Genomic DNA, 13,144 nt, shown 5'->3' on the forward strand with positions numbered 1-13,144 from the left:
ACTATTGAGATAGCCACGATGGAGGTATTTGCAAGACACGACTGGAGATTTGCCAACAGGCTTGCTTTTTAGTTGTGGCTTTTGAAAACTTTTTTTGTTGTCTTTATGGCTCAAAACTTTGTTTTTGAGATTCCTGGACCGTTTTGCTCTCGCTTGTAATAACGAACAGCCATATGCATTAGTCGATGCAGAAGCTGGGATATTAATATATTCCCTTTTCTAAAAAATCGGACAAGGTGAGGGAGGTAAATCAGATGGTTTAAAGAGTTGGAGGAGTATAAAAATATAATCCAATTTTCCGATCGAGGGGCTAATTGGAATAACACAATAGTTGAGGATGGTCGGACAAACTCTTTCCAAAAATAAAATTGCTGCAACCAAGTCAACTTAGAAAGAATTGAGCCCAAGGACATATAGTTTTTTTTGGGAAGTATCTATTTATCTGTCGACATATTTTGAATGGTAAAATATGTCGAATTTTATAATGTTGCACGTGTTATTCTCTGATGTTGCACATGTTATCCTCCGATGTTGCATATGACTGAAACAATGAAGTATACAACATGCATGAACAATGTTTGAAACATGATAAAATATCATCTGCAACATCTTATACAACTTGTCATATTTCCTCCTCTACAACATTTGCAACATCAAATAACAACATTTACAACATGAAAGAACAACATTCGCAACATCAAAAAATTTGACAGATTTTTTCCTCAAAAATATGTCAGCAGATAAATAGAAAATATGTAGTTTTTTTCTTGATAAGAGCTCAAGGATATATAGTTAAGTGCACACTACTCCCTCTGTCCGTGACTAACTAGATTCCTGTAGTTGTCTTAAGTCAAACTTTTTAAACTTTGACCAAATTCGTAGAAAAAACATCAAGATTTATTGTATCAAACTAGTATCATTAAATGTACCATAGAGTATATTTTCATAATGTGTTCATTTTATGGCACAGATGTTGTTACTTTTTTCTACAAAATTAGTCAAACTTAAAAAAGTTTGACTGGTACGGATTCTATGAATTGATTTATTTGGGGATAGAGGGAGTAGCTTCTAGCCCAGCCACCATGAATACAGAAGAGGGTAGGAGACGAACTAGCCAGGCCTAGCCCAATTTAGTCATGGACAGCCGGTTTATTAGCGCAACTCTAGCTCCACACTGTTTATCATAATTCTACCATATATGATTTGGAGTTTGTCGAATAAAATAAGTTGGTTTAAATATCTGTATTTATCTCAGAATTTAATAACAAAATTGCTCAACTAAATGTCGTCGTCCATGTGTCTATAGCTCCGATTTCAATAATTTATGGTGCCTGGAAATTGTTCCATCTAACTCTACGTCAAACAAGCCATACTTTTTCTTGGTAAAAGAAAGATTTTATTAATTCACAATCATTACATCGAGTTGTACAATAGTTATGAACCCACATGCCATACTTGGAAACCTAGTAAGGTTTGGATTTTACAGTTCCGGCTAGTAAACATATTCCTATAGAAAAAGATCACTAAAGTATATATATATATATCTGCAAGATCTTCCGAGAAACACAATACATTTGCAAATACTACAAACTATATAGACACTGAATTGTTGTCCAGCTGGTTATAGCCACGCTGTCACCTAATTTTAGTTGATTAGATCCACATACAGTGAATCCAATATGCCTTTGATACTCCGTGAATCGGTGTATCCATCGACATCTTTGTATAGAAAATCCATTGTACTAGCCAGGTTGGCTACCCTCTCCAGAAGAGCCTTTGGTTGTGGCTGTCTCATGCACTCTTTGGTGATGTCCATCCACGCTTCCTCGATCAGTTCTCTAAGCTTTTCTATGGCTTGTTCTATTGTGGTACCATATTCTTTTGCACAAGTTTGCACTGTAGATACCATATTCTTTGATGCTTCTTCTCGCTGCAGCCAAAAACATTGAAAAGTTCAGGAACGATTCTATAATTGAGCTTATCATTTATTAGCACTTAGAAAATATAGACTAACTGGCACCTTGTACGACACTATATCATTAGCGAGGCGTCCAATAACACAGACAGCTCGGATTATTTTCGGATAGGTAGAAGCCCACTCAATAGCTTCGCTAGTTGCCACATCTCCCATTGAAATGAATCCCAGGCTCACGATGTGCATACAACCACTACTGCGTGCTGAAATTTTTAGATGCTCATCAACGGTGGCTGGCACATATTTCTTGTCACGCCATTCGGTCTCAGCATTATAGCATTTGGCCATGTCGATTATCTAAAATGCATGTAAGATTAGTGTGAAAGCTCAAAGATACAATATATCCCAAAGATGAAAACTACCCAGGCAAACCTTTAAATTTGTAATGGAGGCCTCAGGGAGCTCTAACTACTGTTAGCAAATGCCATTTTGTCTGGAACACATTAATTATTCTTTATACTTGCGTATACTATGTGCACCCAAACTCTCAAACACACATAAGTTTAAACTAATGCCGAAATTATTGCTCTCTCTATGAAAAAATACTTACTGATTTATATATTTCTTTCTGTATGGAGTATTAAGAATATAAGAAAAGTATTTTTAAACTATACTTGTCACTAAACTCTTATAAGATATCATTGGTTACAATAAAAATAAATTTGTATTGAAAGACGTGTGGAATATAATGTGGATCCATTGATACAACTTTTATCTACTATGCATGCATATAATCTGAATAATTGTTGAACAAATTTTTTTTCAAGAATTAAGCCAGGCATTTCATAATCATAAGCCCCAAATTTTGGATGTAGTAGTTAATATTAGATCAAGCAAAATTATTAGAACTAAATTAGTTTAGATGTTGTACACTTGTTTGATTAGTATATATTGAATAAAAATAAAGTAGTGACAATCATGTTGCTCTAAATTAATTTTAGATCGCATTGTACCATAGTAAGATTATAAATATGTTCAATCACAAGGATGCACAATGAACATTTGGACATACACACATAATATAACCATGATGGCTTTTAGATATGTCAATCACGATAATTTTCCTCCTAGGGATATATACAATTGTTTCTCCATTTTAATCTTGTTTCAGTAAGACATACCAGTCCTTTAACCAACTTGGCATGTTTGTTGTTTTGAAGATTCAACCCCTCCTCAATGGCTTTTACGGTGGTAAGTATATTTATATATAAAGTCCTCAAGTATGTTGGGCATTGCTCTACTGCTTCTTCATCCCACCTGTCATTTATGAAACTTATGATTATATTAACATTATGTATTGAAAATATAACTTCTAGAGACATGAGCTTTCCATACAAATAAATAATTAGGACTATATAAATTTATTACCCTATAAGCAACATGATGAATATGGACAGAAGTGTTGCAAACCTTTGCAGTGCTGCAGTGAAGACATTGCCTTCTTCTGTGGTGCAATGATTGTCATACAAGTCATCGAGTACAGACACAATCATAATCAATTGTGTAAGCATCTTTCGTGAATAGGAATATTGGGGCTCAAAGAATACTCCCATCATCCAGAAATGCATCTCCACCATCCTATCTCGTGCAGTAGATTGACGTGTTAGCCTGTGTTTGGAACTCTTTCCACCAGCTGTAAATATATATAGGGCATGATAAGATATCTAGAAATAATGGTAATGAGAGAACTTAGTACAACATCACTATGCTATTAATGATGGCACTTACAGTGTAAGATCTTTTAGCTCCTCACAATATAGGGTTAGCAAAATGTTGAAGTCTAACTTTGAAAACTCTAGGAGCATATTATTGTGTGTAGTATTTTTCTCGTATATTGAGATATATTGCCTCGCTTGTACTCTTTTGAGTCTTCTAAAAAGAGGTGTTTCCAATGCATATTTCACTTCTTTCAATTGTGGTTCGAGATCGTCTACAATATACTGAAGCTGACACTTGGTGAAAATAAGAATATTGTCAAGCACTTCTTCCCCTTTCACTCTAAGATGTGCTGCTTCATACATTCTCAATAAACATCTTGCATCATCTGTTACAATATTTCCTTTGTCATCTCTGAACTTCAAAAATACATCTGTGACATTAAAAACACATGAGACATCAATTATATTGATGTCCAGAAGTATGGACTATGAAACAGGTTGTAAGAGATGGCAGTGACAGAATAATAGTATAAAGTCCATTGTTTAGTCTCCAACTTGAACGGTAGTTCGAATTTTCAACTTTGAAGGATGAAACTGGGTACTGGATGCTCTCCAACTACCGAAATCGAGCAAATTTGGTCCTCTCTCTTGTTTCAAATGTGGTTTTCTATTTTTTGAAAATAAAAAAATTCTTGTTTAACCTCTAAAAATTAGTAAGTAGTTTTGTATCTTAAATCAGAGAAATGTGAAAGCTGTACAATTTTTTTTTCTAAAGATGTCATCTATATGCTATGCTCTTTTCATAGTTATTTGAATCTTATTCGTTCATCTTCTTCAAGTTTCAGTACAAGGAATAAAATAGTAGAAAAAATAAGTAAGTTCAAAATAAATCTAAATAGATCTCCCCCACAGTTTTTGCCTCAAAAAAAGTCTAAATAGATCATTAACTAATAGATAACATTTTAAAAATAAACTGATACTTACATATTTACCTAATCTAAAATAAATTAGTTAAGATGATTCTTTAGTGATTAAACTAGATTTTTATTATTTTAAGAAAAAATAGAAACCATCTTTGAAACTAACAGTTGGAGGCTGTCTTGTGTCATCTTTATAAGCAGATACTACATTTAACACTTGAGCATATGTATCGCCACACTATTTGAAGTAATAAAAACCTCTTTGTTGCTTCGGTGGAAGGTGTGTATACCATAAAAGTCCTTCTGAAGTCATATGAAGTTCCATCTAAGTAATATACGACAATTAAATAGCAAAATAAAATATGTCTGGAATCTAACCAGAAGAAATATGATATCCATGCTTCCGAAGCAAATAGAAAAGATTTGAGGTTGTAAGAAGATCAAGATCTTGATCCCTAGCTTCGAAGACATTGTACATTAATTTATCAATCTCCTTGGTATAGTGATAATCCAATCCAAGCCGTTCTAGTGTATCAATACAGTCTAACTTATCAGACAAATCAAAAGAATCAGCATCCAGTAGCATTTTCTTCACCTCCTCCTTCATTATTTTGACCTTATCCTTCATCATCAAATACTGCAAGAAAGATATTTCTAATGTTATAGTTAATCTCTCTGTAGTGTAAATGTCAGTGTGCAAACGAATCCTTTCATATGCACAACACAATGAGCCAGATTCTACTTGAAGAGACACCTAGATGTTGATGGAGGTCAGCAGCTCAACCAGGCTGGGTGTATGCATTCTCTTTGTTTCGTTGCTACCTGCTTCGCCTCACAGATCGATGTGAGACGGTGTTTGGTTGCTCACATGAGAACATGTTACATGAGATAAAAATTGATCATCATCAAGGATAATCTGGCCAAAAGAAATTGGAATGGTAGTAAGGTTTGCAGCTTTTGCAGTAGCCTGGAAACCATAAAACATTTATTCTTCGATTGTATTGTCGCTAAGGCTCTATGGCGTATGGTTCACTGGGTTTTTGGTTTGAGACCACCGAGGAACATAGCTCATATGTTTGGAGGTTGGTCTAAATTGGGTCAACAAAAACACAATCTCTTATTATTGACAGGTGCAGCGGCCCTTTGTTGGGTTATTTGGCTCACAAGGAATGATTTGGTGTTTAATAAATGTCAACCAAAAACATTTTTGCAAGTACTCTTCAGGGCGACAATACTGGCTCTGATTTTGGGCTCCATTGCAACGGCTGGATGAACACAGGGTGCTTATCCAAGATGTGTGCAGAAATTTAGAGTCAAAAGCCATGTTTATTTTTGCTTCAAATGGTTGGAACTTTAGTAGTCGCCTTGGGAACTAGTTGGCACCTGTGTGAGTTCCGTTTGGAGTGAGTGTGTAATAAGCTTGGTGTGATGCTTCTCTTTTGTGAGAAGCTGAAGCCGGAACATATGGTTACATTATCTAAAAAAAATCAAGGTGCCTATTATCATGTGCAACTATATCCTCTTATATATAGAGAGATGTTTATTTATCATGTTGTTCCTTAATATGTTTTTAGAAAAACATTGGACCATTTTGTATATGCTCATCAGCACCAATATAACATTAACTGGTGAAGCTAGTGTCCAGTGATTCTGGCCTGAGGCAAACGTCCAAAATCCTCTCTCTCTATATATACGTATCCTGTGAACCAGGCTGAGGAAGAATTTTCTTGCATGGGCGGAACTAGCTCAGAAAGGCAGTATAGGCAACAAATCACCAGTGAACTTGTATCCTATTGGTGGGTTTGGTTTGTTGGGATATATTCAATCAATCAATCACACCCTTGATAATAATCGATCCCTACACATCGACCAGTTACATATATAGCCTAGAATTTTAGCAGTCATGCAAAATAAAACAAAGTGTTGGCGGTCTTGGCACCTTTTCCTGCAGCGATGTGATGAGAGCCAAATGACATGTTTAATTAGTTTTGTAGCGTATGGAGCATGTACCTGTGATGGAGTGCATGGGATGTGGTGGAGGAAGAAGTCACCCCATGGGCTCGGGGTGTATGTCTGTGGCCTGCGCTGCTGCACCTGTGAGACCAGAGGGACGGGGCCGCTGGTGGCCATCTCTGGGTGGCTGCTGGGGCCGTTAGATCAATGCGAAGCAGGAGAGGCTCTAGAGAGCTGCTGGCTCCGTGGGTAGTTGCTTGGAGAAGATTGCCTAGATCACTGGCTTTATATAGACTCACGAAGCGGTTGCACGACACTACACATCATCATCAGTAACCTATTACCTATGTGCGCTATGTAATGTTGTTTATGATCTCCCATGCCGCCGGCCGGCTAGCTAGTATCGTTAAGAGTTTTAATTTTGTGAGTACTAGATTGATGTCCGGCCAATAGGTTCCATTGTTCGCTAGGATTAATATGGCATGATGGCGTCTACTAGCAAGTTAATTAACATGCAGCCAGTGTCGTTGACACGCTCCACCAACCACTGATTTTACATGATAAAAATTACTAAGAGCTTCTGACCTTGTCCTCTGCAGATTGGATTTGAATGTAGCCAGGCGTCTGCGTGCCATGGCCAGCTAACATAATGGGATTTACAACTGCCCCCTTTCATTAGATCATTCAATATATTTTCATAATAAACTTATTTAGGGATATAAATATTACTTAAGACAAACGCGAATTTCATAGCAACACTTTTCATGGGAATTGCATATAAATGTTGCCAGTTGTGAGCTAGAGAAACCAATATGAACGTGTTCATAGCAGTGTGAAATCATCTGGGAAAATATGTAAATTGCTTTATAAATATGTTTAAGGTAAAAGAGAAAGAGGTGCTAGTTGTGTGCACCACAATTGAGTTCTCTACTAGTTGTTTCTCCCACAAGCAATGGTACGTGCGTCTGTCACTATTGATTGATCCTATAGTAACATAAAAACAACATGTATATTGGAATTACATTATATTGTCGGAATGTTTTGTTGGGAACTGTTGGAAATTGGCTCGAAGATGACGAAGAGAGATAGATCAAGCTCTAGTGTTGCTGGCCTTATAGAAGGATATAGTCATATAAGGAAGACGGGTACGTAGCATATAGTTATGTTAAAACAAAGCAAGTTATATATAAAATGGGATAGGTCCATATCCTGGTTCCTGTATAGTGCATACTAATTAATAAGCCACCTTATGGAGGAGGGCGGCCAAGTCAATTATCAGATTTTCCTCCACTCAGCCACACCCTGGCCTTCGTTCCAATGTTGTTGAACACTATTAATCCTTTGTTCTATGGGGTTGTCGATGTGCATATTCTTCATCTCATGATTATATAGCTATTTAGTCACAAATGTGAGCTAAGATATTGGAGAGAGAAATAGTAACTGAGCACACTCTGATTATACAACATTAATGTTAAGTTGGGATTATCTAAAAAAATCTAGTAATAATAGAGAAGGAGTGAGAGGATGGAGTTGTGTTCAACAAATTACATACTTGTCTTATGATTCAAATCATGCAGCATAAAGGGCTTCCTGATAGATGGATCACTTGGATGAAAATGATTTTTAGATCTAGTACTTCTGCTGCTCTTCTAAATGGAGTTCCTGGTAAAGTGTTCCATTGTAAGCTTGGAGTTAGTCAAGGTAACCCTTTATCACCTCTACTCTTTGTTCTGGCAGCTAATTTCCTTCAGACCATTCTAAATGCAGCTAAGCAACAAGGGATTCTATCTTTACCAGTGGACCTACGTCATGATTAAGACTTCCCTATTCTTCAATATGCTGATGACACTCTAATCTTCATGCAAGGGGATGCAAGACAACTTTTTTTTTTCTTAAAGGCTATTCTCAACTCCATTGCAGAATCTACTGGTTCGAAAGTCAATTATGCTAAGTCCATGATGGTGCCTTTTAATGTTAATGAGCAGAAACTTAATATATTGGCTAATACTTTTGGTTGCTCCATTGGCTCCTTACCATTTACTTATCTTGGTTTGCCTTTAAGTATCACAAAACCAACAATGGCTGACTTCTGGCCTTTGGTCTCCAAGTGTGAAAGAAGACTAGTGAACATTTCTTATTTCTTGAGTCAAGCTGGTAGATTGCAAATGACTAATGCAGTTATTAGTGCTTTGCCAACTTTCACAATGTGTACATATCTTTTGCCCAAGACTGTGATTAAACAGATTGATAAATATAGAAAACATTGTTTGTGGAGGGGATCTGATTTAAACTCTAAAAAGCCACCAAAAGCTGCATGGAAGCTTGTCTGTAATTCAAAAGAAAATGGTGGTCTAGGAGTACATGATCTTTACATTCAGAATGAAAGTTTGCTTCTTAAGCACCTCCATAATTTCTTTAATAAATGTGATATTCCTTGGGTTCAACTAGTTTGGAATTCTCATTATAATAGTGTCAATATACCAATGAATAATAGGAAGGGTTCTTTTTGGTGGAAGGATGTTCTTAAGTTGCTTGACAAATTCAAGGTTATGGCAGTTCAGCATTTTATAGACACTGAAGATAAATCTGGCTTTTTTCATCTTCGTCTTTCAGTTGAAGCACATGATCAGTACCAACTAATGATCTCTGAGTTGGAAGATATTCATCTTAATCATAATAAAGACACTTGGAGTTATATTTGGGGATCTTCTACGTTTGCATCAAGTAAAACTTATTCACATTTGCTGGGTTCTATCACAGTCTCACCTGTATATAGGTGGCTCTGGAATTCAAGTTGTGTGCCAAAGAGGAAAGTGTTCTTTTGGTAAGCAATCAAGGAACCGAGAAATATGGAATTGCCAAGTTACAGTTGTGTGCTCTGTCACCTGAATACTGAAAAATCTTTGCATCATCTTTTCCTGGAATGTTCTTTTGCCATGTCATGCTAGAATATGCTGGGTTTAGCACATCTGATCCAAGGCAATTTGCTGGATACAATCCCTCTGTTTAGGAATCACATTCACAGACCTTTTTTTCATGGAAATAATTGTGGCAATGTTCTGGGGTATCTGGTCTGCTCATAATGATGCAATCTTCGGGAATCAAAATCACTCTCTGCAAACTTGCAAATTGGTCTTCAAACAGGAACTAGCTTGGGTTCAGCTCAGAGCTAAGAGGGATTTAAGTCTTTAGTTATAATTATGGCTAGACAACTTTGTGTAATTTTATTGATTTTTTTTGTAACTTTCGTTGTGTCTTGATCTGTACCTACCATACTCTGTACAAAAGTTTAAAACTTTAATAAAGCTCAGTAGGGAGCAACCCCTCCTGTTTCCCTAAAAAAAACAGGAGGGTGGAGTGGTACTTGCTGTGATGCACGTCCTCGTCCTGTGGAGCTGCTTGAATCTCCATCTTTGCCTCAGTTGCAATCTATGGTTTAGCTGCCACTAGTTTAGTACTACTATTACTTGTTGCACGGAATGAATGTTGTCCACTCATTTTTGGACATCAATATGCTTCACGTTTTAAACGCAGAGCTGCAGCTGCCGACACGTAACAATAAGCTTAGCTAGCCACTAATGTCGTTCTTTTCGCCATCCACCAGTAACTCATGTCATTTTCTGCAGGTCACACACACCACAAAAGAAATTCGACGCCAGGGCCCAGACTCCTACTCATCGCCTCATCAGCCAATATACCTAAGCAACACATACGTACATTCACTTCCAGGTACAAACGCTTTACATGCAGGCCCCACAACGCAGAGACAGTTACAAAATCAGCTGCCCAGCACTATACAAAATCAGCTGCCCAGCACTATACAAAATCAGCTGCCCAGATCTCGATGCAAAATGAATGGCCAAGGTACCGTACGCTGATGGCTGGTCATCCACGCACGTTCTAGCTAGCCATGAACTCCCAAGCGAGCAGCAAGAGCACGGTGAACGGAGAATATTCATAGAAAGAATGTAGCTTTAATATACTGGTATGTCAAATCATTTTGAACTTAATTACACTACCCTAGAAACGGCATTTACTGACGGTTCCAAACCGGTATTCATTGCCAGATTTTTTTATCAGGCAATGAGCAATCAACAATAATAGATCTGACCATTTACTACTGGTTGCTCACTAGTGATACCAATTTTCACAAAACAAAAAAAGAAGAAAATAGCAGCCCCGCCCGTGCCATCAGTCCCTGCCCATGCCGTGGCCACCGGCCACATTCGTGTTGAGCCCTGTGCAGGTGGAGAGAGGGAGAGATCAACACATCACACATCGATTCATCCATGTCATAGAGAGGGGGACATGAACAAATCACATATCAAATCGAATGACAGATCGATTCCCATCTAGGGGACAAAGAGGGAGATTCACCGTATCAGTAGCCGTGCACCTACGCTGCTGCCGCAGCCATGCGTGCCAGGGAGCGTGTCTCTGCTAGGGCTGCCGTTGCCACGATGTAGGAGAGAAGGGGAACAGGAGGGAGAGGATATGGGGGGGGGGGGGGGGGGGAGAGACATGACAGACATGAAGGAACTTATATGAATTGAGATGAAATTCTGGTCTGAGTACTAGGAATACTGCTAGCTAATGTGAAAATCCGGAAGTAATACTATCATTATTTGTTAGTGGCAATATCTGGTAGTAGAAGCCCACCATCCTTGCTGGTTGTAATATCAGCCACGAACCAGTAGTTATGTATTATCACTGTTGGTTCCAAAGGAACCAACAATGATTGTATATTTTGTACTAGTGTAACCAAATTTATATAAAAAAATACTAATATTTATCATATTAAATATGTACCATTATATAAGTTATGAACTATATTTTGAGAGGATACCTTTTTGAAATCATAAATGCTGACACTATTTTCTATGAATTATCGGCCTAACGGAACAAGCAAAAGCAGCAAGTAGGCACCTGAATGCCGATGGTGTAAGGTTGTATTTTTTTTCAAAATACAATACAAGTCACGCACATCTTCTCATCTCACCTTTATAAGGTACCACGTGTATAAGCTATCCTTATAACACGCAATTAAAAAATAATGTAAATATCAACAATGGTGTCATAGTCGTTATTTCACTGTCGACTGATATATCGTCTATTATTGAAAGAACAATTAGCGAAACATATGATAATTTGTATAGTCATAGACACCGTAAAGAACTCGACCAAATGAGCTACTAGTTTACGGCTACTATATCATAGCCCAAAAGTAACAAATTTGTTAGAGTCAGTAAGCCACTATATACTGACATACCATTCATCAGCACAGATCTTTGCCGATTCCTCCTTTCAGTCATTGTAAATGGCGTTGGTATACAGTTTTACCAACCAACGTCTCTTTACCAACTAACTATTCGGATAACGCATCGAATTGCTTACTAGTGTTGTTTGACAAAGTTTTACAGTCTAATATTGTTTATCGGTAATCTCTTGCTTTAGCGACTTGCCTCTTAACACTATTTCGATGCTGTGGGTGTAGGGTACGCTGACCATCATTGCGCTACTCAAACGAGCTCGTCGTTGATTATCCTACTTGCTGTGATGCACGTCCTCGTCCTGTGGAGCTGCTTGAATCTCCATCTTTGCCTCAGTTGCCATGTATGGTTTAGCTGCCACTAGCTTAGTACTACTATTACTTGTTGCACGGAATGAATGTTGTCCACTCATTTTTGGACATCAATATGCTTCACGTTTTAAACGCAGAGCTGCAGCTGCCGACACGTAACAATAAGCTTAGCTAGCCACTAATGTCGTTCTTTCCGCCATCCACCAGTAACTCATGTCATTTTCTGCAGGTCACACACACCACAAAAGAAATTCGACGCCAGGGCCCAGACTCCTACTCATCGCCTCATCGGCCAATATACCTAAGCAACACATACGTACATTCACTTCCAGGTACAAACGCTTTACATGCAGGCACCACAACGCAGAGACAGTTACAAAATCAGCTGCCCAGCACTATACAAAATCAGCTGCCCAGATCTCGATCCAAAATGAATGGCCAAGGTAACGTACGCTGATGGCTGGTCATCCACGCACGTTCTAGCAAGCCATGAACTCCGAAGCGAGCAGCAAGAGCACGGTGGACGGAGAATATTCGTAGAAAGAATGTAGCTTTAATATACTGGTATGTCAAACCATTTTGAACTTAATTACACTACCCCAGAAATGGCATTTACTAATGGTTCCAAACCGGTCTTCATTGCCAGATTTTTTTATCAGGCAATGAGCAATCTACAATAATAGATCTGACCATTTACTACTGGTTGCTCACCTAGTGATACCAATTTTCACAAAACAAAAAAAGAAGAAAATAGCAGCCCCGCCCGTGCCGTCAGTCCCTGCCCGTGCCATGGCCACCGGCCACATTCGTGTTGAGCCCTGTGCAGGTGGAGAGAGGGAGAGATCAACACATCACACATCGATTCATCAATGTCGTAGAGAGGGGGGCATGAACAAATCACATATCAAATCGAATGACAGATCGATTCCCATATAGGGGACAGAGAGGGAGATTCATCGTTTCAGAGGGAGATTCATCGACGACATCAGGAAGAGAATTGCTCCGCTTTGAGAACCTATGGATGTAATCTCGTAGGAACTCATTGGGCTCCTGTTGG

General features: G+C 38.1%; 1 pseudogene; it reads right to left on the bottom strand.

The window, feature by feature from the left end:
* Window positions 1–1,483: 1,483 nt before the first annotated feature.
* Window positions 1,484–6,683, bottom strand: LOC136502090 ((E)-beta-caryophyllene synthase-like; annotated as a pseudogene).
* Window positions 6,684–13,144: the final 6,461 nt, after the last annotated feature.

The sequence above is a fragment of the Miscanthus floridulus genome, chromosome 13 (genome assembly GCF_019320115.1).
Source record: "Miscanthus floridulus cultivar M001 chromosome 13, ASM1932011v1, whole genome shotgun sequence".
NCBI lineage: Eukaryota > Viridiplantae > Streptophyta > Magnoliopsida > Poales > Poaceae > Miscanthus > Miscanthus floridulus.